Genomic DNA, 24,411 nt, shown 5'->3' on the forward strand with positions numbered 1-24,411 from the left:
ATCCGTGTGAGAACACCTCCAACACTTTGGGGCTTACCGACAGGCTTCAGGAATAAAGGAGGGGGCAGGTGGGCTTCCCCCCCCCCCCCAGAATGGGAAACTCAAATTGAAACACGCTTTGAATCATAGGTAGTGAGTGTGTGTGTGTGTTGGAGTATGTAGGTGCTGAGCATGGAGTGGTTGGAAAAACCCAGGTCAGTTCTTTCACTCTGCCAACTCCACCTCACTGTTTAGGAAATGCTCATTTGTGACCTTCTGAGACTGCCCTGAGCCCTGAGCAGGATACACTGTTGCCTAGTATTCACCTTGTTGCCTACAGGTGGGTTCCACAGCAGATCCAGAGCACACGCTCAGGCCAGTGGCTGGCCTGGACTCTGTTGGACACAGCCATCTATCTCAGTGTCACCGACGACTTCGCCGAACACCGATCGGGGAGATTCTGGCAGGAACCTTCCCATGACCTGACTCAGCCGAGGGCGTTTGCACCCAGCGTGCTTCTCAACACAGCGTGTACTCCAACCAACCTTGCTGAGACTCCAGACTGTGGGTCTCAGGACACTTCCTGAGAACTGGGGGACCGCGTGCTCTACCAACCAAGCCCATTCCTGAGAGGAACATGACATGATCCTGGGAGGGCAAGGCAGGCGATGGGCCGGAGGCCCATCCAATGAGGGACAGGGAAATCCAATGCCCACAGGGAGAATTCCAGCCAGGATTCTGAGAGAGCGATACTGCCTTTCCTGAGAGGAGGATCCTGTGAAGTGGGTCAAGTTGGGAAGCTTGACCTTGCAGCATCACAGAAGCAGAGAGAGTTGCCAGGGGCTTCTTAGTGCCTGGTCAGATGCGACAAAAGACTGGAAAGGGCTCCAGTCACTCCCTTCTAAAAAATCCTCACATTTGTTCTAAAAGTTCCAAGTAGACTTGTCAAATGCTGATTTATTTAATTGAGTTAGCCCTTATAGCAGCAAGACATGGATGAGACTGTGTAATACCATTCAGAAATCTCATCATAAGTCCCAAGAGGAGGTTCCCTGGGGCCTCTTCTTGGACCCTGAGTCTCTTGTCTGGTACTAAGACATACTATGTCACAGATATTTTAAACACTTTCTGCTACCCTCTCACCCCACCACTGCCCATTTGAATAATTCAGGAACACAGGCCCTTCTTTCTCTCTGATTAGTTTTTTACTTGAAAGGCAGAGCTTCACAGAGAGAGAAGATCTTCCAACCTTGCATCAGCTGGTTCACTCCCCAGTAGTCCCAACAGCCAGGGCTGGGTCAGGTTGAAGCCAGGAAGGAGTCAGGAGCTTCTTCTGGGTCTCCCGCATGGATGGCAGGAGTCCAAGCACTAAGGCCAGCATCATCTCTGGAATTGATACTACCCCCCACTGAGGAGGCCACAAGGATGTCTAGAATTCCAACTCCAAAAGACCACCCGCTCCTTGCACTTGTCATCTAACAAAGCTTCCTTACAGTGATGGAGGCAGTGTATTCACTTTCCTTTGTATTGTGTGAAAACCTGTGCGGGTCTCAGCCATAAACCACCCACCCAGGTTCTTTGTAAAGAAGCACCAGAGACAATTATGGTGAACTTGTCCATTTATTAGTAACCAAGCACAAGCTTATATAGGGTGGGGTGAGGAAGATTAATCTTGGGATGGCAACAGTAATTTTGTAAGATATCAATACATATTATGCATTACAAGTCTAGCCAATCAGCTTTAAGGTCACATATCCCACTGGCACTGTGTAGCCCACCCACATCCTGAAGATATTATAACGAAACGGGTTTTTGGTAATGGTGGGGGGGGGGGGGGAGGAAGTGACCTAGTTACCAGAAAGGGTAAACTGGGGAGGGAGGTGTGCAGGGGGCTCTGGGCTCACTTTTGGCCAAGGCTGAGGGATCTCTGTCATCTGCTGAGTCCAACGAGCCTCTAGGCGCCCGCCAAGCCCAGGGGGCCTCTGGGTGTGCACCGAGTCCCTGGGGCTTTAGATGAACGCCGAGGCCTTACCCTTAGCATAGGCCAGGTAGGCTGAATCCCATCGGGGCACCGGCTTGCCCACAAAAACCCAAGTCATGCATGCAAAGGTCCTGGCTGGTGGCAAGGACAAATGGGTGTGTGGATTCCTGTGCCTCAATTGGCACCCACTTAAACGGGAGACTTGTGAGATGGAACCCCCTTGGCTAGGCTGACGACCACCTCGGGGAGTGCGCCTTATTCCAACTGCCGGAATTTCCAGGAAGAGAAAATGGGGTGAAAGCCTGTGGGGAACCCCAAGCTCTGACCAGGGGGTTCCGAGCGCCCGTGAGGTGGCAGTGGAGAGAGGACACACACCTGGCGGCGACCAGGAGCCCAGACCCAGGGAGGCATCAGTGGCGAGGGCACAGGCGCGCCAGAGCTGCAGGCAGGGGTGGGGGGCTTTCCTGTGACCCCCCATCTCCCTGTTCCCCAACTTCGGACAGAGCCCTTTTGTCAAAGCTGCTTTTCCAAGCCTTCTTTCTGCTCGCCTTCCCCCTCCCAGACCAGGCAGTGGGTGCGATGAAGTAGCAGGGCCTTGGAGAGCGACGCTGTCCCTCCGTGTCCACTCTTCACCACTCGGGCCTTAGGAACTTGCGAGAAAGGCCTCAGGCCCGCAGAGGCGGCGGTTGCGGTGTTGACCCGCTGGGAAGCGGGTCGCTCAAGGCCCGCCAAGTTTAAATCGACTTATGCGAGAGTTAGAGCACGAAGCGGCGGTTCGGAAACAGCAAAGGACAGACAGCCCAGGCAGCCTGGGGCTTCGTGCCGAGGGGCGTTCGTTGGCATGTTGGGGTGCAGAAGAGCCCCAGTTTTGCCCCCTGCCCCTTGGAGATGGACGGTCCGGAGGGGAGATGGAGATAGGAGGCCGGACACGGGGCTGCTGGGATGGAGCACCTCCCTCTTCCAGTCACCTTGTCCCGCCACGGAGGAGCGCGTTCCAGGGGCTGCGAGCGGCGGGTGTGGCTCGTCCCCGCGAGTGCGCAGCCACCTCCTCGCATCGCTGGAGCCCGGCCTCACCCGGTGCACCTGCCACAGGAGGCAGACGTGGGGTTCCCGGGAACACGGCGGCCACCCTGCAGGTGGGGGGCGAAAAGGCGCCTCCCGTGGGCCTGGAGCTCAGCTCCGTTGCACTCTGAGCGCCATCGGCACCCACAGCTCAACTCCCCTACAGTTCCTCGTGCTTCCCCGTCCTGACATTCACCCTCCACTGGGGTCTGGCTCCTGTTTGGGACGTGGGAAAGCAAACACGTTAGTCCTCCCAGGATTCTCACGCTGACAATCGGCGTTGGTGCTCTCCCGGCCTTCTCCTAGGCTTTCTCCTTTCTCCTCTGTTTGGATTCGCTCGGGTCCTGGGACGAAGGAGAATGGCGAGGGGAACCCCGTCTCCTGTCAAAGTCTAGAATTTTCATTCCTGGACCCCGGGACCTAACGCTCGAGATGTAACAGCAGTACCAGGAAACCAACAATTCTGGTAGTGTGGCCGAGCGGTCTAAGGCGCTGGATTTAGGCTCCAGTCTCTTTGGGGGCGTGGGTTCGAATCCCATCACTGCCAGCTCTGCGTTTTACTTTGGTTATCGTAATCCTCCGGGTGGTAAAAATGCAGGGCTTATCGCTACCATATCGCTGGAGACTTTGTCCAATCTCACTGACAACCCCAAATCATCCTTTCTCTGACATTTCTCTATTTGCAGCCCAAAGCATCAAGGATTTCTCCTAAGATGTTCCACTTGGGCAGTCCCATCTGCCCACAGGTCCCTCCCCAGACTTGTTCGTGTACCGCTTTTGTGACAGGTGAACCACAGCGGTTTAGGCGTGCTCTTCAAAAACTCACCATGTCACCCCATCAGTGTCGATCTGATTTAGGCCCTTTCTAGCCTGGAAGGCTGCGCAGAAATGACCCCCGCCAACTCGGCACTGTTCTAGCGATACACTGGAGTAGAATCTAGTCTGGCTTGAATCAGAGTAGTTTTGTAGTTGAACTGGACAGCTGGCTGTTTGGCTGGCTGGCTAGACAGACAAAACCAAAACCCAGTCGATTTCGAGCTCTCTAGCATTTTACCTTCTGGGGAGCACGAAAAAGGAAGTTCAGCAATAACTTAGAATTGGATTTTGCAGATGGTGTTTAAGATTTCAAAACCTCTTCAAAGCTGATTCTTGGCTGATTGTGGGTAACAGGGATGCTGTTGATCTGGCCACCCTCCTGCCAATTGTTTGCCTTAGAGCAGGGTCACTGCCCTAAACATCCTCGTTACTCCACCCCTTCCCTTGTAGCTCTCCACCTCAAACCCCTGAAAAACTACTGATCTTTCAACTGTCTCCACACTGTTGCCTTCCAAGGCTGTTACACAGATTGGCGTCTTGCTCTTAGGGTGATGCCGCAACCTTTACCTTCATGTCTTTGATGGCTTGATGACTCATTGCTTCTGAGAGCTATTCCCCATGGCTGTGTGTGCCACAGTTTATGTGTCCATCCACCCCCTGCAAGACGTCTTGGTTGCTTTCACATCCTGACAATTATGAATAAATCTGCTCTCAACACTGATGCACAGGTTACTGAACCAACCCATGTTTCTGGGTGAGTGTATTATAGAAACCCCAAAATGGTGTCAGTTCACCCCCACATACCAAGCCACCAATCCCTGGTGCCAGGGAGTTAGAACAAAGTCGCTTGTTTCGCAATGCACAGAGGGAATAGATGGGCAGCTCTGCTGAAGCCCCGAAATCCAGGAGGTGTTTAAGGGTGGTGAATCTTTATTTTTATTGTTGTATAAATTTTAGTTTTGATAACTTTTACATATTTGACTAGGGTGCAAAGGGTGAAGGGCATAGGGAAGGTGGGTGAGACCATTGTTTTGACATTCTCTTTTTCCTTCCTGTATCTGGGGAAAATACGCAGAGAAGCCCTACCCAGCCTCCCAACCATCCCAGGTCCCCGATGTGGGGAATGCTCCCAGGGTCCTGCTCAAGTGGTTTTGATAGTTTAGTAGTTCTGGATTGCTGCTGATCTTGAAGGGTGGTGATTCTTAAAGCTGGAGCTGAGCAGTGTGTGTCCAGCTTGTGTTGGGTTTCAGGTGAGTTCACAGCACTGGCCGGCTTCTTTAAGTGGCTGGCAGCATGAGGCCAGGAGTGAGCTCCAGCCTGTCTGGAGTCTGGGAAGGCGGCTCCTCTAGGCCAATAGGGGATGTCAGAGGATGGAAAGCAGAACAGGTTAGACGATTCTCTTGGCCAAGCTTTGCAGCAAGTTTATGAATGCACACTGAGGTGAACTTGGTCAGTCAGTAGACCGTGGAAAGATTTTCTCAATCCTATTGCAATGAAGCTGACATCTCAAAAGTACTATCAAAGCCACTCAAGTAACACCCCAAAACACTCTTCCCTATATTGGGATGGGATCTCTAAGGTATGACCAAATGACTGTCAAATCCCAGGGTGTTGATGTGGTTTGACAGCAAGGAGTGGTCCCCTGGTACTCTCCTCTTGTGGACATAGGAGTAAATAAATTTTGCTCCACCCATCTTCCTCAAACCTTGACCCTCCCCATTCTAATTGGAGATTCACATGGTCACATGGGCATACATCCCTCTCAACTATCTAAATTACACACACACATATATATATATAAAATAGTACACACATTCCCCCAACTTTCCCCTCCTTACTCACTTTCTCTGTCCCTGAATGAGACCCACATGTGCCTGTGACTTCCTCTTAAATATATATATATATTTTAAATTCAAGACAATAAAAATCAATGATGACAGAAGAAATGTAACACACAAGTGAACACAAAGTAAAACTAGAAAACAAAGCCCGTCACAAGAAACTTACTATGGCATATTTTATCTTTTCATCTTATACATTTCTAGAAGCAGCAATTGACTTTGATCATGCTATGTCGATTGATTTATAATGCCTAACTGTCCCCAAGAAAGTGATGACATTCTACAAGAACATGCTTGACATTGACTCCTTGAATGTGTATCAACAATACTATCTAGGTTATCAGTGAAACCATAGCCCCTTGTTTTAATGGTGCGTCTTTTCTGTTACTGAGGGACTGTTTTTCATATGTGTATTTGATCATCCAGTAGCTGATCACCAGTTTGAAAGACTAGGAGATAAAAGAGTCAAAGTGAGGTGTTATTAATTCATACCTTCTGTAAATCAGATTACAGAAGGATGTAATATGGTTTGGAGATGGAGTAGAAAACTGAAGCCAAAAAAAAGTACCATTCCTTCGAGCCGGAATCGAACCAGCGACCTAAGGATAACAGTATGTGCAACACTCTACAGTCCTCCGCTCTACCAGCTGAGCTATCGAAGGGAACAATGGGGAATCTCGGGAGTAAGTATTTGTGCTCGGCGTGGCAGCTAGCAAGCAGTCTGGGTTTTTTTGTATCTGGGACTTATTTTGGTGTTCAAGGGGTGTCCGCAGCCACACACCCACAGCACATTCCGCCCTAAGGGCAGCCCCGAAGCGATGGGATCGAAATCTGAGTCCGAAGAAACGAGCGAGGGAGCAAAGCGTTAGCCACTGGGGCAGAGGAGCACCTGCGCAGCTTCTGGAACAGCCGGCTCAGAGTAGCCAGTAGCCGGTTTGCCCGCCGGGCGCGAGGAGAAAGGGGGAGCACCAGGAAAGCTCCAAGTGGTGGGGCGTACAGGACTCTGGGCGTCTTGGCTGTCGGTGAGCCTGCAGTGTGAGGCGAGGAAGGGATAGCGGATCCCGCCCGTGCCAGATTATTTCCTCCAGCACTTAATGACGTCTTGCCCAAATCTACAGAATCTGACTTTCATCAACAAAAGATTCACCCTTTTCCTTCGCCAATTAGCAAAATCGTCTGCGTAAAACTGACACCCTCAAAGGCCCTGGTGAGATTTGAACTCACGACCCCTGGTTTACAAGACCAGTGCTCTAACCCCTGAGCTACAGAGCCAAAGCGTATTACCCTTTAAGATGTGGTATCTGTCACATTTATAGCATAACAGGATTAACATCTAAATAAGTTTCAATCCACAATTAAAATGTCCCTTTGTGCCTGAAGGCAACAACAGCTGCGCTGGACCAGGGCACCTGTTCTGCCTCGGGTCAGAGCGCACCTGTTCTGCAGCGGTCACAGCGCGCACTCCGCACTTTGCGCCCTGCGGAAAGAGATGCGGGCCGCGGCGTCAGCGTCCTTCTGGTAAAGTTACCTGCTCCGGCCTTGCCGGGCCTTTCCCCGGACCTTTGAGCGCTCCTCTTCCTAACGCAAAGTCGAGGCCGCAGCTCCATCAGAGACCCACTGGCTCTTGAAGCCTGAACGAGGAGGCCATTCAGGCCGGCGCAGGGAGGGCGTCTCTCTGGCTTCCCTCTGCTCTGGTCTAAGCCTGGCTGGAGCCGGGCTCTTGGCCCCGCGGTTCCTGCGTCGTTCGGCTTGGGGGTCCAAGAGCCAGCTCCCTTCTGGGCCCTGTGGCCAGGTCGGACCTTGCCATGGCCTGCGGGAAGATAAAGCCACAGCCCAGGAGCTCAACTCCCTCGAGCAGAAGGGGCCGCGGAGCAGAGGTCATTGCCCGCTCCCCGACCCACTCGTGTTTTTTGGAGAAAGCTGTTTCCATGCAAAACTACAGAAAGGGAGTCACTTGGCTCAAGTGTGCTTTAAAATGTGCCTGGAAACTACGACGGTATCACCAAGTTCATGGAGCCAAGTTTTATGAGGCAAAACCCTCGTGTGGCGTGGAAGTGTTGTAACGTTGAGCAATCAATGCGCTGCAGAAGGTGAGTTGCAGATCCTATTCCTCCACCACTGCACAATCAGAAGTTAGGATTACTCCCGGATCCGTCAGCCCAGGTGGTGGTTTTCTACCAGGGTCCGGACTGTCCTTAGGTAGGGATGAAGGAAATCCATGCAAAGAATGAAAATATCAGAAATGCCCAAGGCTTCTACCAGTAGCATGGTAAGTAATTTTGCACAAAAATGGTATACCAGTTCAGGCTCGTTGGTCTAGTGGTATGATTCTCGCTTTGGGTGTGAGAGGTCCCGGGTTCAAATCCCGGACGAGCCCTATTTCTTTTAACTCAACATAAGCCAATTGTGGTCAAAGGCAATCCTTGTTGCCAAGGCCAGGTTCACCTCCTTGGAGATTTCCTCCGACCTGTCTTTGGATCACTTAGTTGAGAAAACAGGTCATCTCCATCCAAGGAATCTGGAACCGGATGGGGTGGTATTCACTCTGCTGCCCATAAGTGTTCTTTTGCCAAGAACATCCTGTTCTACCCACTCTGCCGGGCACCTTTTTTACGGGGAGAAAGCTGTGTTTCTCAGCAGGCCGCTGGGCACAGAGAAGACAGCTACCTGCTAGGGAGTCACAGTGAGGGACAGAGCCCGCATTCCAAGGCTCCGGTCACCATGGAGCTCGGGCTGCTCCCGTCTCTGCCTTGCAGACGCTGGGCAGCGGGCTCCAGGCAGAGCCTTCGCCGCACAAACTTGTTTGTCAAAGACCCTGGTTCCCACCTAAGCCAGAGCAATGGAATCACGCGCACAGTGACAGTGAGAGGTACTTTGCCATTTTCTGCTCAAAATCCACCACATTCAGTTCTAGTTCGTGGATGTTTCCCGCACTTCAGGACAGGCCTTTCTGAGTCACTGGTCCTTCCTCAACAGTGGGGCGACTGAACAGGATATCTGTGCTCTCCGCTGTTCTGCTCGGAGAAGTCGTGTGTCCACAAGATAAGAAAGTTTTTGTGACTGGTGACTGAAGTGAAAGAAGAGGAAGAGCTATCCGGAAGCCCTCACTTCCAGGTCGTTGGTCCCGTTGCAAAAGTGATGCTTGGAGGAAGGCCTAGGAGTTTGTGCTTGCGACCAGGGGTGAGACCAGTGGGGAGGTGCAAATGTGGTGCTAGAATTCAGGAAGATCAAAGTCAAGGCCGCAGGGCAGGGCTGCAGGCTGGCTGGCACAGGAGCGCGGTGGGAAGGTGTTCACGGAGAGAAGGGACACAGGCCTGAGTTCGCCTGTGCTCAAGGAGCTGCAGGAAGGCTCCTGGCGGAGCACTGTGTGGCTCCGAGATGTAGGGCGACTCTTGTCTCTGGTGAATTGGCTGTACAACCTGGAGCAGCCCATCTGTGCTTAGCACTAAGGTTTCTCTCAAAAGTTTGGAATAATTCTGCCTATGGGTGTTACAAAGTTGAGTGACCGTGTTTTTATTAACACAGTAGCTTGAGGTTTCCCAGACAACACAAATTTTGTGCGTGAAGGCAGAACTTCGATTAGGAGTTGAAAATTTAAAAAGAAATGGCTTTTAAAAAATACAGAAATGCTGTTTCTCTTCCTCCTCAACATGCAAAAGTTTTTGCAACCTGTGTATATCACTGACTAGTTCCATTAGATTCTAATTGTAGGGGGGGAATGCTTCCGGGTGGTGATTATTCACAGCCAACCTTGTTTTAAGAGTTCAGGAGGTGGCCATTATCAGCTTATCTATTTTTCTCATTCACTTAACAAATATCTCCTAAGCCTGTGAATGTCTTCATTTACTATTGCTAACTTTGTTTTTTACAACTGCATCTTTTTTTTTTTTTTTTTAAAGATTTTATTATTACTGAAAAGCCGGATATACAGACAGGAGGAGAGACAGAGAGGAAGATCTTCCATCCGATGTTTCACTCCCCAAGTGAGCCGCAACGGGCCGGTACACGCCAAACCGATGCCAGGAACCAGGAACCTCTTCCGGGTCTCCCACGCGGGTGCAGGGTCCCAAAGCCTTGGGCCGTCCTCTCCTGCTTTCCCAGGCCACAAGCAGGGAGCTGGATGGGAAGTGGAGCTGCCGGGATTAGAACCGGCACCCACATGGGATCCTGGGGCTTTCAAGGCGAGGACTTTAGCCGCTAGACCACGCCGCCGGGCCCTACAACTGCATCTTAAATCAGCTTTTTTTTTTTTCAACTTTTACCACTTGTCTGCTTTCTGTGCACTTGACTTTAAAAGCATAGATTTGTTATGTATGAATTTTTTTTTTTTTAGCTTCTCAGATCCACAAAACAATGTTTAATATCATTTCCAGTTAGTCCTCAAATCTACCTTCCAGTCTAATCTTCTACCACTTCTTGCACCCTTTCTACAACCAGCCAAATTAGACTACTGGGTATCTGGAAAACACTCCTCATGTTTACACTTCGATGTCTCACTTCGTTCTTTGTGATCACTAAGACCCCTGCGTTTCTCACCTGGTGAACTCCTCCTGCAGATCTAACAAGTGAGAGCTGCTCTCTGGAGCCTTCCGTAAATCCACAGAACTGACTTATTTCTCATGTTCCACAGTCTTTTCATCAGCAAGTAGTGGTTGAATGTTCGATTCTGTACTGTGTCCTGTTGACCACTGAAGTGTGGTGCTGGCATAGACATTCTTCCTAGGCTCCCAAGGGTTGGAACAGGACATACATTGTAATTTAAAAAATTAAACTAGCCACTCCAAAGAAGTAGTGTAGTGTTGGCAACGCCCGCGTCACCACGTACCCCAAGCTGAGCAGAGGGACTAGGGTTACAAGAAAACAATACGCACAAGCCAACACAAGACAACACGCAGTACACCGAATGCCAATCGATGACAGATTCATCTTTATTGCAACTCCAGGCTTTCTTTTATACTCTCCCTAGCTCCTCCCAGTGTTTATCCAGTCCTCAATGGGCCACCCTAAACCCTCGAGTTCCTCCCAGTAGTGGCCACCCTAAATCCCTTGAGTTCCTCCCAGTGTTTATCCAATCCTGTAGTGGCCACCCTAAATCCCTTGAGTTCCTCCCAGTGTTTATCCAATCCCTTGGCAGATAACTTGACAAATAGGAAGCAGGAACTTGCGGTTAAGCCAGTGGCTAGATGTATCAGGCCAAAATTGCTCATCCTGTTTCCCTCTGAGAAACAAGCTAAGCTGTGGAGTTAATCCTTGGGAGACCGGGGCCTGCAGTGTAGGTACATCTACATTCCTGGCAGGAGATGGGAGTTACAGGAGGGCTGGTCCGACAAGGGTTGGAAAGTGTGAAAACAGTGCGTTGTGAGAAACACTCAAGTGGGGCCCAGCAGCAGAAGGGATGTGACCTTTCTAATCGTGTTTTGGAATTCGTCCCATCACAATGGGTTGCTATTGCAAATGCTTAAGCAGCCAATGTTAGAGTAAATGATTGTGATATAACCAAATATGCATTTTAAAAACAGGTTGCAGTGGAAATGAACCTGATGAATTTGAGAACTACTTAATGAGGCCACGGGTTTTGGTGGCAGAGTGGTTAAAATGCATGAATTGGTCAAATTTTGATTGTTTTTATTTATGTGAAGAAGAATGAATCCATTGCTTCTCCTGAGAAAGAGCCTAAAGATGATCAAGATTGAATAGAGGGGGAATTCAAGGAAATGATAAGCTCAGTCCCAGGCATGCTAAATGTGAGGAGTTGAGGTGTCGGCAATTACACGTGAGTCTGGTGATGAGAGATTTGGTTTAGAAAGAATCTGATACTATAGTTACTAACATTGTAGTCTGGGTGAAAGCTGCTACACAGAAAGAGAGTCTGTAGAATCACTCTTTGAGAGGATGTAAAGTTTAACTAAAGAAGAAAATAAAAGCAACTAGAAGTGAAAGAAAATCAGGTGCTTATGTTCCCAGGAAGGCCAAAAAACAAGGCCATTCAAAAACTACCTTGATTGGGGCCCGGTGGCGTGGCCTAGCGGCTAAAGTCCTCACCTTGAAAGCCCCAGGATCCCATATGGGCACCAGTTCTAATCCTGGCAGCTCCACTTCCCATCCAGCTCCCTGCTTTTGGCCTGGGAAAGCAGGAGAGGACTGCCCAAAGCATTGGGACCCTGCACCCGCGTGGGAGACCCGGAAGAGGTTCCAGGTTCCCGGCTTCGGATTGGTGCGCACTGGCCCATTGCAGCTCACTTGGGGAGTGAATCATCGGACGGAAGATCTTCCTCTCTGTCTCTCCTCCTCTCTGTATATCTGACTTTGTAATAAAATAAATAAATCTTTAAAATAAAATAAAATAGACAAAAACTATCTTGACAATTTCAAGTAAGAGATCAAGTGTGCCAAGTGCTGCTGAGATTAAGACAGTGAAGTACTTGCTAGATTTAACTTTATTGGCATTATCGATAGTTTACGTGTGCAATGGTACAAATAGAAACCTTTTGTGCTTCTACAATGTCTTTTAAGTTTAAAACAATGTCAAGTTCCATGTCCACAATGGTGAAATCTTAAGGAAAAAATAAATATCAGAACCCAGTACAATGGCTCAGTGACTAAATCCTCACCTTGCAAGTGCCAGGATCCCACATGGGCGCCAGTTCGTGTTCTGGCTGCTCTACTTCCCATCCAGCTCCCTACTTGTGGCCTGGGGAAGCAGTAGAGGATGGCCCAAAGCCTTGGGACCCTGAACTCATGTGGGAGATCCAGAAGGGGCTCCTGGCTCCTGGCTTTCGACTGGAGTAAACTAGTGGATGGAAGATCTTTCTCTCTCTCTGTGAATCTGAACTACCTTTCCAATAAAAATAAATCTTTTTTAAAAGAAATAACTATCAATAAAAACATTTTGTCTTTTCAGTACAAACTTTCATGCATACCTAAGTTTATACACTTGCTACACACATACACTCACAGATACAACACATTTACCAGCCCCAGCTGGATGGGCATTTAGGGAGCAAACCGGTGGATGGGAGCTGTCTGCATCTCCAGCTTAAAAAAATAATAAGTAAATAAATTCAAAATGTTTAGAAATTGAGACCAAAATAATTTCTCACAATGCAACAAGTTCTAAGAATAGATGGCTTGACATTTTATTGACGCAATGTGAGAAATATTCAGAAATACTGGCAACTGTCACACAAATACTCCTGTTTGGCCAGTAACTAGAATTGCATGCTGTTATGTTACATGAACCTAGGTAATTTGCAAGGTGATTATCTACTTTCTAGGCAGACAACTAATATATCACACCAAAAGAGTCTTCCCTTCAAATCACTGATTATCTTTCCATCACATAAGTACTCAATTATCTTTCAGGATAAAAACATTTATATATTGTCAGAGGGACTAGATGAAAGCATGGGTGTTTTTCATGCCAAATGAAACTTTGTGGTTTCTCTTCCAATGTTAATAGTTTGACCAAATAAAGAAAAAACAACAACAAAAAATAGTTTGACCATTTTAGAGCACTGTTCTGAGGTTAGTATACTTCCAATATCTTGATATTTGTTATTTATAATTTATACAGATTCTGTACAGACGGATGCATTTAAATGTAGCATTGATCCTGCTTAATGCATGAAAATTTCTTCAATAAGAAAATATGCTAGAAAGGGTCAACCAACTGTCATATGATCTCCAGTGTCCTTTTATCATGCCCATGTTTTCAAATTACTGTTTATCCCTTAGACTTGTCTGAAGTTCAAGCTACTTGAACTTGGAGAGCGTAGGCTGGGATGGGGACAGACCAGACTAAGCAGGGCTACAACACCTGTGCGCCCCATGTGGACTAGATCAGGGAAAAGCCAGGCTGGGCTGATTGTTCCTACTGGTGCAAGCATAAATTAGAGTGGGTGAGGGTTGTTAGGGCTTAGCCACAGCATCAGATAGCAGAAGTTGGCACTGGGGGCTAATTCTGTCAAGTTAAACCATAGAACCACCCGAAGAGTGCATCAACCGGGATTGAGAGAGACCTGGGAGGGAAATAGTGGGTTCCCCCCTCTTGGGTTACTACTCCCATGGGAGGGCATGAAAACTAGGATGGGGGCTGGGATGGCTAGACAGAGAGGCACTCAACAACATCCGTGAGGGCTGGATGGTTGAGTTGGTTAGATGGAATTAAGCTTTAATACCCATTGACAAGTACAACAGCCAAATGGGATGGGGGACAGACTGGTCTACTGCTACACATACTGGCAAGCCAGGGTAGGGAGCGGGCCTGGTGGGGGTTATTGTGGGTCGCCCCAACTAGGCTGCAGCTCCCACTGGTTGAAGGGCCGAGTATGTGCTGGGCAGAACCAGACTGGACTGCAACACCCATTGGTTCCAGTGCAACTCGGGACTGAAAACAGAAACAACCCAGCAATTGAAACCACCAGCTGATCGGGGTGATGGACTGTGCCAGGCCCTGTGCTTGCTAGAACATACAAGAATCTAGTCTGGGAATACCTCAAAGTGTCTTTGGAGATCTCCCCAATCGAACTGCTGGACTCAGAACTCTAACCAAGAAAAGACAGAAGACAGAACAGGTCAATCATTCATATCAGCTATATGTTGGCAGTGAAATATGGGGCAAACGGAGACTTTATGATGGACCATATCAATCAGTGGACGGCCTCATCGAGCGAAACTGGCAGCGATTCATAACTGGAGAACTATTAAAACCACTTGAGCAAATATCTCAGAGCATGCCCCACATCCGGGACTTGGGATGGGCAGGAAACCGGGTGGGGCTTCTCCCTCAATATCTCCCTTTACCTCAGATACACGATGGAAACAATATGGACATAATAGTATTACCCACTTCCCTATACCCCCTGAACCTTTTTTTGTTAACCATAATTAACTATGTAAAGATTGTCAACAACTATACAATAAAATAAAATAAATTAAAAAAAATAAATAAAATAACTAACAGAAGGCCTTTAGCAGCTGCTTATTCATGGTTAGTTGCAAGTTTATTAGCATCCCCTTATTGAGATATCTAACCTCAGCTGGACGTTAAGGTTGGAAAGCATTTCCTTCTCACACTGTGTTTTCCACAGTTGGATCAGCTACCAATTTTAAACCTGGTCTGAAAGTTTAACTTTCCCATCTAGTCACCATTCAAGTTTCATCAAGATGATCTCTGGATTTTTTATTGAGTATGTTTAATCAACTGATAACATTTATATTAAAGATACAATGTGATAATTTGATATACACATATATTGTGTATCCTTAAGCTTGAAGCAGTATCAAGCCTCACTTTCCCACCCCGTGAAATAAAGAAAAGTCATAGTAATTGCTCATTACTAACCAAAAACGATGCTTATAAGCATTAATAAGGACTTTTTCCTCCCTCCAAGCCTGGTTATAATCCAGCAATGATTCCAGAAGTACTTCGTCCTCTCTGGTGAGAAACAGCTACAGTATTTGTTTCAAGAAAAACTAGTAACTGCAACTGCACATTCACATTGTCTTATTGTAGAAATCTTTGCACACACAGACACACATACAGTTTTGTTTAAAAGGAAAAGAGATTTATGTAATTACAATCACTCACTTTTAAAGAATTTCCAAATTTTCTATTTCATTTGATCGTACCCAATTATCTTGTTGATATTAAAGTTCATGTTTATACCTGAAACATGTGGGACTTTACAAAGTCCAAGGCCTAGCTCTGAGTTACAAAGTGACCGGGTAATGAGACGGGGCTGTGAGTGTGGCACCACTGGCGACCCCCTTGACTGATGGTGGCTTTAGAGTGAGCTACTGAAGTCTGGTTGAGGAATTTGCCTATTTTTCAGGCATTTGACCTATTCCACATGGAGGGGGAAAATAAGCTGCTTACAGTCACATTAAGAGAAGATAAAAGATTGAAGGAAGTCAATGTGACTTCTGTTCATGTTTATAACCTCCTTCTGCTTAATTAGGCACTCATTCCTTTAAAAATGGACCCTTTGTTTTACAAAAGGAAATAAGTGATAGAAATCACATTCCATATATTTCTAAATGGTTTGCCCTTTACTAAAGTCATAGGCATGAAATTCAAGACATGTTTATAGTTAAAAAACAAAGTTCCCCCTTCCTATTGGAAAAAATGGGAATTTACAATTCACACTAGTATTTCTACTCTGGGTATGATTATGTGACTTTTTTATTCAAAAGAAAATAAACATGAAAAACATTCAATGCTTGCAAATAAAAAAAAAAAAAGAAGGGTGCTGTAATAAATTCCAAAGGGTTCTATGAAAGTGTGTCGACTGGAGGCTGAGATACTTGTCTAAGCTATGTGTCCTACTTAGCTTCCACAAATTTGACAGCTGGACAGTAGCCAAGAACATTCTCTCAGAAATCTGTGCAAACAGTATGGAGTTTTTAGGAAAAAAATAATAGAAATAGAGCTACTATATTATCTACTTCTGGAAGCAAAGGAAAGGAAATAAAATTGTTGGAGACATATTAGCAGTGCCACATTCATTGCAGCATTATTCATAATAACCAAGATACAGAGGTAACTAAGTGGATGAGCAGATAAAGCAAATGTGGAATAAATATCCAAAGGAATATGACTCAGACTTTAAAGAGACCAGGGTTGTGGCCTAGCACGGAAAACCTGCAACAGGGGCAATCTGTACATCCTGGTTGTTCCTCTTCTCATCCAGCTCCTTACCAACCGGCTCAAGTGTGTGACCCAGATAAAGCTTCTGACGTTGGCTTCTTATGTTGTGGCTGCTTGGCTAGTGAACCAGCAAGTGGCAGGCCTCTTCTTTCTCTGTGACTTTAACTTCCAAATAAATAAATCTTTAAAAAAATAAATTTTGTCATTTGTGACAACAGATGGTCTCAGAGGAAGATATGCTAATTAAAATAATCAAGGCAGTGAAAGACAAATACTGTGATCACTTACATGTGGAATCTGAAAAGTGTGGAGGCAGTGAGTAGAATGATAGATACAGGTGCTGAGTGAGGAGGGGAGCAAAATGGGGAGGTGTTGGTTAAAAGGAATAAAATTTCAGTTGGCAAGAATAAGTTCTAGAGCTGTGTTGGATGACATGGTGATTAGAGTTAATAAAAATATAATGTATGTTTGAAAATTGCTGAAAAAATAGCTTCTAAATATTCTCAATACACATGAAACTTAAGTGTGAGGAGTGATGGATAGGTTTCATTAACTTGACTTAATGACTTCACTATCAAAGCATCAAATTAGACGTCATAATTACATAAAAATTTTGTCTATTTAAAGAGAGTTGAAACTTGAAAAAAGGAAAAAATCTATGACCTAAAGAGAAGGAAAGAAAAAATAAGTCAAAAGTACTGAGTCATAATGCCTTTGACCCAGCAATAACAACCTTGAAAGTTGACAAGGGAAAAATGCTTCAAAATATTGAACAAAGATATTTTATATGGTAGGATTCTGTAGTAAAACCATTCATCAGGTGGTAATATAAAGACATATTCAGACACTCAAGGTCTCAATCCTATACACTTCCCCATGAAACTACTGAAGGAAAAGATACATGAAACACTTAACATAGGAAAGAAGTGAATCCAAATTACCATGGTTAAGCCATTTTATGTTAGGGAAAGCTAAGGACTGTGGTTTGGAAGAGGGTGAACACAAGGGATAAACATGATGGGAACTTTCACCAACGAAGACGCCCCATCAAGCGGAGGCACGTGCCTTTCTTCAGTCTTTGGATTGCCTCCTCTTTTTTGTTACCTGCTGACACTCGGGTTTTAGCTTCCATGTCTCCCAACATTTCTGTCATACATTTCATCTTCTTGTTCTATGATCCATATGACTGTCAACAGCTAACTCCTTCATACAATTGCTATATAGGCAGATATAATGTTAATTTTGGTGCTATAACTACTAACACAAAATCACTTTGGGTTTTATAATCTTTTCCATAATAATCTGTTCCTGATTTACTGATATTTAAATTACTAATACACATTTGAAAGGGTAAAGATGATTTTCTTTTAAAAAGTGCTTCCTCTAAGACAATTAGTCTTAATTGTTCATTTTATCGTTCATGTCCTCACTGTAATTATACTCAAGACCATGTAATATTTCAGTGTCAATTGCAATTTACAAATTAGACTACAATGTAGATATGATCTATTTGTATTTCAGATCTCTGTTGAATTTATTCTTTTACATTATGTTCTAGCTGTTAACATCTTCTAGAAGCTGCTTTGTATTATATGTTTATATAGTCTCTCCCATTATTCATGCATTGATGTCTTAATGCTAAAGTGAAAGTTTATGGGAGGCAATTAGGCAAGCTATAAAGGTGGAGCCCTCATGAATGGGATTAGTGCCTTTATAAGAAGACAGAGAAAGCCAGCTTGTTCTGTTTTTCCACATGCAGACAAGCAGGTTGATAGCCCTCAGTAAAGCAAGAACTGACCATCTTGACATCTCAAGACTAGTAATCTCAACGGTGAACAATAAATATTAACCATCTTAGGTCATCCAGTCTATAGCAAATTGTGAAAGCAGTCTGAGCTTGACATCCTTTTACTGTAACACTTTGTGATCACCTCTATCTTGTTCTCCTATATTGTTAAAAATTAAAATGTAAGAAAAGCATAAAAAATATTTCCTCTGAAGGACTGTATCATAATAGGGGGAATAGGTTTCTGTCCTTGATTTGTTATTTTAATCCAATCTCCCCGTTCTGACCAGTGAGTGATTCTCTGTTTATTTGTGGTTCCTGTGTTGCTTCCAGTTCTTTTAGATCTGAGAGCAGGATATTACTGGAGGCCTTGAATTCTTCCTGGAGTTGGTAGTTCATTATAGTTTGTATTTCCTGGGCTCTGACTAGCCCACGTGGCATTTGACATCCCCCCGTGGCTGGCTGGTTAATTTTGTAGAATTAGCTTCCCTTTTTAGGGAAGTATTTCTCGTAGCCATTAATTTTTTTTTAAGATTTATTTTTATTACAAAGTCAGATATACAGAGGATGATCTTCCATTCGATGATTCACTCCCCAAGTGAGTGCAACGGCTGGTGCTTTGCTGATCTGAAGCCAGGAGCCAGGAACTTCCTCCAGGTCTCCCACATGGGTGCAGGGTCCCAAGTCTTTGGGCCGTCCTCAACTACTTTCCCAGGCCACAAGCAGGGAGCTGGATGGGAAGTGGAGCTGCCAGGATTAGAACCCGTGACCATATGGGATCCCAGTGCGTTCAAGGCGAGGACTTTCGCCACCCATATGGGATCCCAGCGCGTTCAAGCAGAGGACTTTAGCCGCTAGGCCACCACGTCGGGCCCCATAGTCATTAATTCTTAAGATTTTTATTTCTAGAAACTCAGTGTCTTCTTTACCACTATTACAACTACACATTTCTAAGACCTTTTACGAAAAATTTTAAGCATACTAAAAATACTATATTGAATCATAATGTAACCAACATGCAGCTCCATGAACTAACATAAATAGTCTACTTTTGTCTATATTGTCAACTTTATTTTGAATGAAATACAAAGTTATTTGATTTGCTCAGGGTTATTTTATTAATATGGTGATAATGACCTTCTTGTAACAAACCATAACAGATTTCACTTTTCCTGATGATCAAAATTGAAGTAAAAGATATCCAGTTATGGGCCCAGTGTGAATGAGGAGAACTAAGACCATATACCATTATATTATTTTTTAATCATGTAAATATGCTTTAAAAAGAAAATCTAAAACATTATCTTATATATCTAATAGATAAGAATAAATGGCCTGGCGTGATAATATAGTGGTTAAAGTCCTTGTGTTTAAAGTGCCAGGATCCCATGTGGGTGCCAGTTCTAATCCTGGCAGCTCCGCTTCCCATCCAGTTCCCTGCTTGTGGCCTGGGAAAGCAGGAGAGGATGGCCCAAAGTCTTGGGACCCTGCACCCACCCATGTGGGAAGAGGCTCCTGGCTTCAGATTGGTGCAGCACCAGCCGTTGTGGTCACTTGTGAAAGTGAATCATCAGACGGAAGATCTTCCTCTCTGTCTCTCCTCCTCTCTGTATATCTGCCTTTCCAGTAAAAATAAATAAATCTTAAAAAAAAAAAAATAAAAACTAACTTCTTCCAACATGCTCTATTTTCATACGGGAGCTAGGAAAATTCTATGATCAAATAGGATTGAGTATTGCATAAGATGAATATCAAAGCTGTTGTCATTTGGACAAATATGTAATTTTAAAAAATTACCTTTGATCTCATCTGCTTTGCAGTAGCTTTAATCCTGCACGCCAATTAAGTTTTTAAATAGGTATAGTTTAGTAAGTTTTGCCTGCTCTCAAACCGCATGCGTCTCCTTGCAGACAAACCCACTCTCCTTCCCTGCGATACACAAACAAGAGCCACAGATTCTACTTTAGTTTTGCTTAACTTGGCTCAGTCATTTTTTTCAGGTTTAGCTTTTACTCTTTCTTTTGAATCCAGTGATAAAAATTACTATGCATTTTCTTTTCTCTTTTTTTTAAATAAAGATTTATTTGTTTTTTATTAGAAAGTCAGATATACACAGAGGAGCAGAGACAGAGAGGAAGATCTTCCATTCGATGATTCACTCCCTGAGTGAGTTCAACGGCCGGTGCTGCGCCGATCCGAAGCCGGCCGCCGGGCCCTTCTTTTCTCTTAAAAGAGAGTATTTCTAGAAAGAATGAATTCAACCTAATGAGTCTCAGGGGCCCGTGTGTGCTTGTCCTCTGAGCTCAGAACCCAGCTGGGATTCGTTTCACAGGAGCAGCTGTTCCTCAAGTCTGGAGTACAGTGCAGTTTAGTTTACATGGAGTCTTTTTTCCTACGATTCACTTATTTTTATTGAAAAGGTAGATTTATAAAAAGAAGGGGAGAGATAGAAAGATCTTCCATCTGGTTCACTCTCCAAATGCCCACAGTGGATGGAGCTGAGCTGATCCAAAGCCAGGAGCCAAGAGCCTCTTCCTGGCCTCCCAGGAATGTGCAGGGTCCCAAGGCTTTGGGCCATCCTCTGTGCTTTCCCAGGCCACAAGCAGGGAGCTGGATGGGAAATGGCGCAGCCAGGATACAAACCGGTGCCCATAATGGGATTCCAGCACTTACAAAGGGAGGTTTAGCCAATTGAGCCATTGTGCCTTGTATGTGTCAGGCACTGATGCCTGAATGAAAATATTCCTGCTCTGGGAATTCAGAATTCAACAGAGGATACAGATAAGAAAGCAACTACAACCTAAATGTTTCAATATTGCGAATGGAGGTCAGCAGAGCCTGCAGCAAAGGAGGAAGTTAAAATAAACCAGGTTTTCAAGCAACATTATCTTGTACATACAAAAGCTATTTACTCAACCAAAAATCTACTGGAACTGGTAAGTTAAATCAATAATGTCACAGGCTACAAAATAGACATATACAAACAGTAGCATTTTTGTGCACTACTAATGACCTTGTGGAAAAATAACTGTCATTTGTGGAAGCTATAAAAAAAATTTAACTTTCAGGAATATAAAGTAAGAGACTTCTACAATAGAACTTACAAAACACTGATGGAAAAAATTATATAAAAAAAGATATTTCTTATTCCTTGATTGGAAAATATCATTAAAATGTCTATACTAAAGTATGGTACAGGTTCAGTGTGATTTCTATCAAACCACCAATGACATTCTTTACAGAATTAGAAAAAAAGCAATCTTAAAGTTCACATGGAAGCACAAAAGACCCGAATAGCCAAAGCGATCTTGAGCAGGGGAGAAAATCAAGCTGGAGGGAGGGATCACAAAACCTGATTTCAAAGCACTCTACAAAGCTATAGTAACTAAAACAGCCTGGTAGTGGCATAAAAACTGACACATAGGCCAGTGGAGCAGGCTAGAGACCATAGACATGAATACCTGTACATCCAGTCAACTGATTTTTTTAAAGATTTATTTTTATTGGAAAGTTATATATATAGAGAGAGGAGGAGAGACAGAGAGGAAGATCTTCCATCTGCTGATTCACTCCCCAAGTATTTGAAGCCAAGAGCACACAGCCTCTTCCGAGTCTCCCATGCAGGTGCAGGGTCACAAGGCTTTGGACCATCCTCAACTGCTTTCCCAAGCCACAAGCAGGGAGCTGGATGGGAAGCAGGGCTGCCAGGATTAGAACCAGCGCCCATATGAAACCCCAGTGCTTGCGAAGTGAGGACTTTAGCCACTAGGCTATTGCGTCGGGCCCAGCCAAGTGATTTTTGACAAAGGCTAAACACTGGAAAGAAGATAGTACAATGTAGAAGAAAAAAATCAGATCCCCACCTCTCACCATTCAAACAGCAACTCAAGATGGAGCAAGGATCTGAATATAAGAAGCAAAACTACGAAATTGCTAGAAGAAAACATAGAGGAAAAAGTGCAAGACATTGATATAGCCAATGGTTTGTTTGGATTAGACCCAAAATGCAGACAAGAAAACTAGACAAATTGATCATAACAATCTGAGAAGCTCTGTATAGACAGGGAAGCAATCAATACAGTGAAGTTAATAACCAATGAAGTGGGAGAAAATATTTGTAAGCTACATATCCACTGATGGATTAATATCCAGACTGTATCAGAAACTGTTTGGGCAGTCCTCGACTGCTTTCCCAGGCCACAAGTAGGGAACTGGATGGGAAGTGGAGCTGTCAGGATTAGAATCGGCGCCCACATGGGATCCTGGTGCGTTCAACGGGAGGACTTTAGCCGCTACGCCACAACGCCGGGCCCTATATCAGAAACTCTGAACTCAACAACAGCAACAATAACAGCAGTCTGGATAAGAAATGACCAAAAGACCTAAATAGAAAGTTCAGAAAAAGATATACAAAATGACCAATAAACAAACACCTCAGTATCTCTAGCCATCAAGGAAACACAATGAGACCCTTGTCAGATTGGCTATTACCAAACCCTCACCCCCGTCAGAGTGGCTATTATTCAACTAATGCTGGTAATAACGTGATGAAATGGGGACACACTGTTGGTGGAAATGAGAGTTAGCGTAACCACTGTGGGAAATAGTATGGAGATTTCTTAATGAACTGGAAACAGACTTACCATATGATCCAGCAGTGCCACTACTGAGTATATACTCAAAAAGACACAAACTCGTTGTATCAAAAGATACCTGCTCCACCATGTTTAAAGCAGCACCGTTTACAATAGTAAAGCTACAGAATCAGCTTAAGTGTCCATCATCAGATGAACAAAGAAAATGTGGCATATATACACAATGGAATGGTATCAGCCATAAGAAAAAGGATGAAAGACTCATTTTCTGCAATGTAGACGAACCTGGAGGCCATCATGTTAAGTAGGTCAGACAAAGGAGGAAATACTGCATGTTCTCCCCTATCTGAGGGAGCGTGTAAAAAAAAAAAAAAACCCTCAATATGCACCAAGAATAGTGAGGCTAGAAGGAGTGGGAGGGATTGACAAATATTTGAAAAAGGCAGGGAGAAGATGGGTGTGATTGAGACAAATATACTGATATGAGATCTTAATAAAGGAAGTTGGCTGTGGAATGTATGGGAACTCTGTGCTACTCTGAATTTTTTGTTTTGTAAATTGAAACACTTCTAAATGGAAACTTAGTGTTAAAGAAAGAGACAGCTGCTTCAGGTGGGAGAGAGACAGTAGAACTGAGAGGAATAAGGGAAACTTCTCAGAAAAAAACTAACATGTTCTTAGAGTAAACAGTGAACTTGACAATGAGGAGGTAGTCAAGTCTTTAGTCAAGAGTATAGAATGAAAACAAATCAAAATATGTTAATTGTGCAGAATTCTAAATAATGTTTTGAGAATGTGGTGCCACCAAGATTATCACTAGGGAATAAGGTGCAGTTCTGGGAGAAGCTGTAGAAGACAGAGAACTTCTTCTAGCTTATCTCACCCTTGGGCTTTCCATTATCTCCTAACCCAGAAACAGGGGAGGGATTTCCAATATCATTTCAAGTCCTCAGGGAGAAGACACAAAGTCTCTGATACTCAGGATTTAAACATTTCCCCTGAGTGTCATGCAGGGGAACAGTGGATGATCTGACCCTTCCACAGTTGACCAAGTTCCATCATTCTCATTGTTAATCCACATTCTGCAGCTGCCTGGCTTCAGGTGCTTGACAGATAGATGCGGAATATACCTCTTGTTGCATGAAAGGTCAGTCTCCTTTTGAGATTTAACAGGCGTAGGGTCTTGGGAATTTCTGTTGAATCCCAAGTCTCCCTTGAGTCTTCTAGGAATTTTCTTCTCACTCTCTAGTGGTCTCCTCATCCTCTGGGTTATCTTTCTCCAGAAATTACCACTGCTAGCCAATGTCTGGCTTAATCTTCCTTTGGGAGCATTTCCATTGCAAGTTAGTTATGCACGAAAGATCTAACATTCAATAACATGGACTGATTATAAACCAATGACTTCTTCAGCTTTCCACTTCCCTGTATTCAGGTGACTGCCTGAATGCAGGGAGGATAAATTCTAAAAACAAAAACAAAAACAAAAACTTGTAACTTTGTATATTTGTATATAAAAACTACCAGCAAGTAAGTGAAGACATGGCTTCAAATGAAGCATTTTTAAGCCACTAGAGATGAAAGGGACTACTGGTAAGAATGATAAGTCATTTCAGGATATTGGTTGTCTCACAGTACAGAACGTTGAGGACTCCAGGATGATGCAGGGTATTGAACTGCAAAAAAGAGAAAGAGAAATCTTTTAA

At 44.7% G+C, this 24,411-nt stretch overlaps 4 non-coding genes across 4 annotated transcripts; 2 read left to right on the forward strand and 2 right to left on the reverse strand.

Annotated features, from left to right (window-relative positions):
* Positions 1-3,487: 3,487 nt before the first annotated feature.
* Positions 3,488-3,569, forward strand: TRNAL-UAG (transfer RNA leucine (anticodon UAG)). The gene has a single exon. It is a non-coding gene; the product is annotated as a tRNA-Leu (tRNA).
* Positions 3,570-6,250: 2,681 nt separating this feature from the next.
* TRNAY-GUA (transfer RNA tyrosine (anticodon GUA)) lies at positions 6,251-6,341 on the reverse strand. The gene is given in 2 exon segments: positions 6,251-6,286; positions 6,305-6,341. It is a non-coding gene; the product is annotated as a tRNA-Tyr (tRNA).
* Positions 6,342-6,878: 537 nt separating this feature from the next.
* Positions 6,879-6,951, reverse strand: TRNAT-UGU (transfer RNA threonine (anticodon UGU)). The gene has a single exon. It is a non-coding gene; the product is annotated as a tRNA-Thr (tRNA).
* A 1,033-nt stretch (positions 6,952-7,984) lies between these two features.
* Positions 7,985-8,056, forward strand: TRNAP-UGG (transfer RNA proline (anticodon UGG)). Its single transcript has one exon. It is a non-coding gene; the product is annotated as a tRNA-Pro (tRNA).
* The last annotated feature ends 16,355 nt before the right edge of the window (positions 8,057-24,411 follow it).

The sequence above is a fragment of the Ochotona princeps genome, chromosome 6, assembly GCF_030435755.1.
Source record: "Ochotona princeps isolate mOchPri1 chromosome 6, mOchPri1.hap1, whole genome shotgun sequence".
Taxonomy (NCBI): domain Eukaryota; kingdom Metazoa; phylum Chordata; class Mammalia; order Lagomorpha; family Ochotonidae; genus Ochotona; species Ochotona princeps.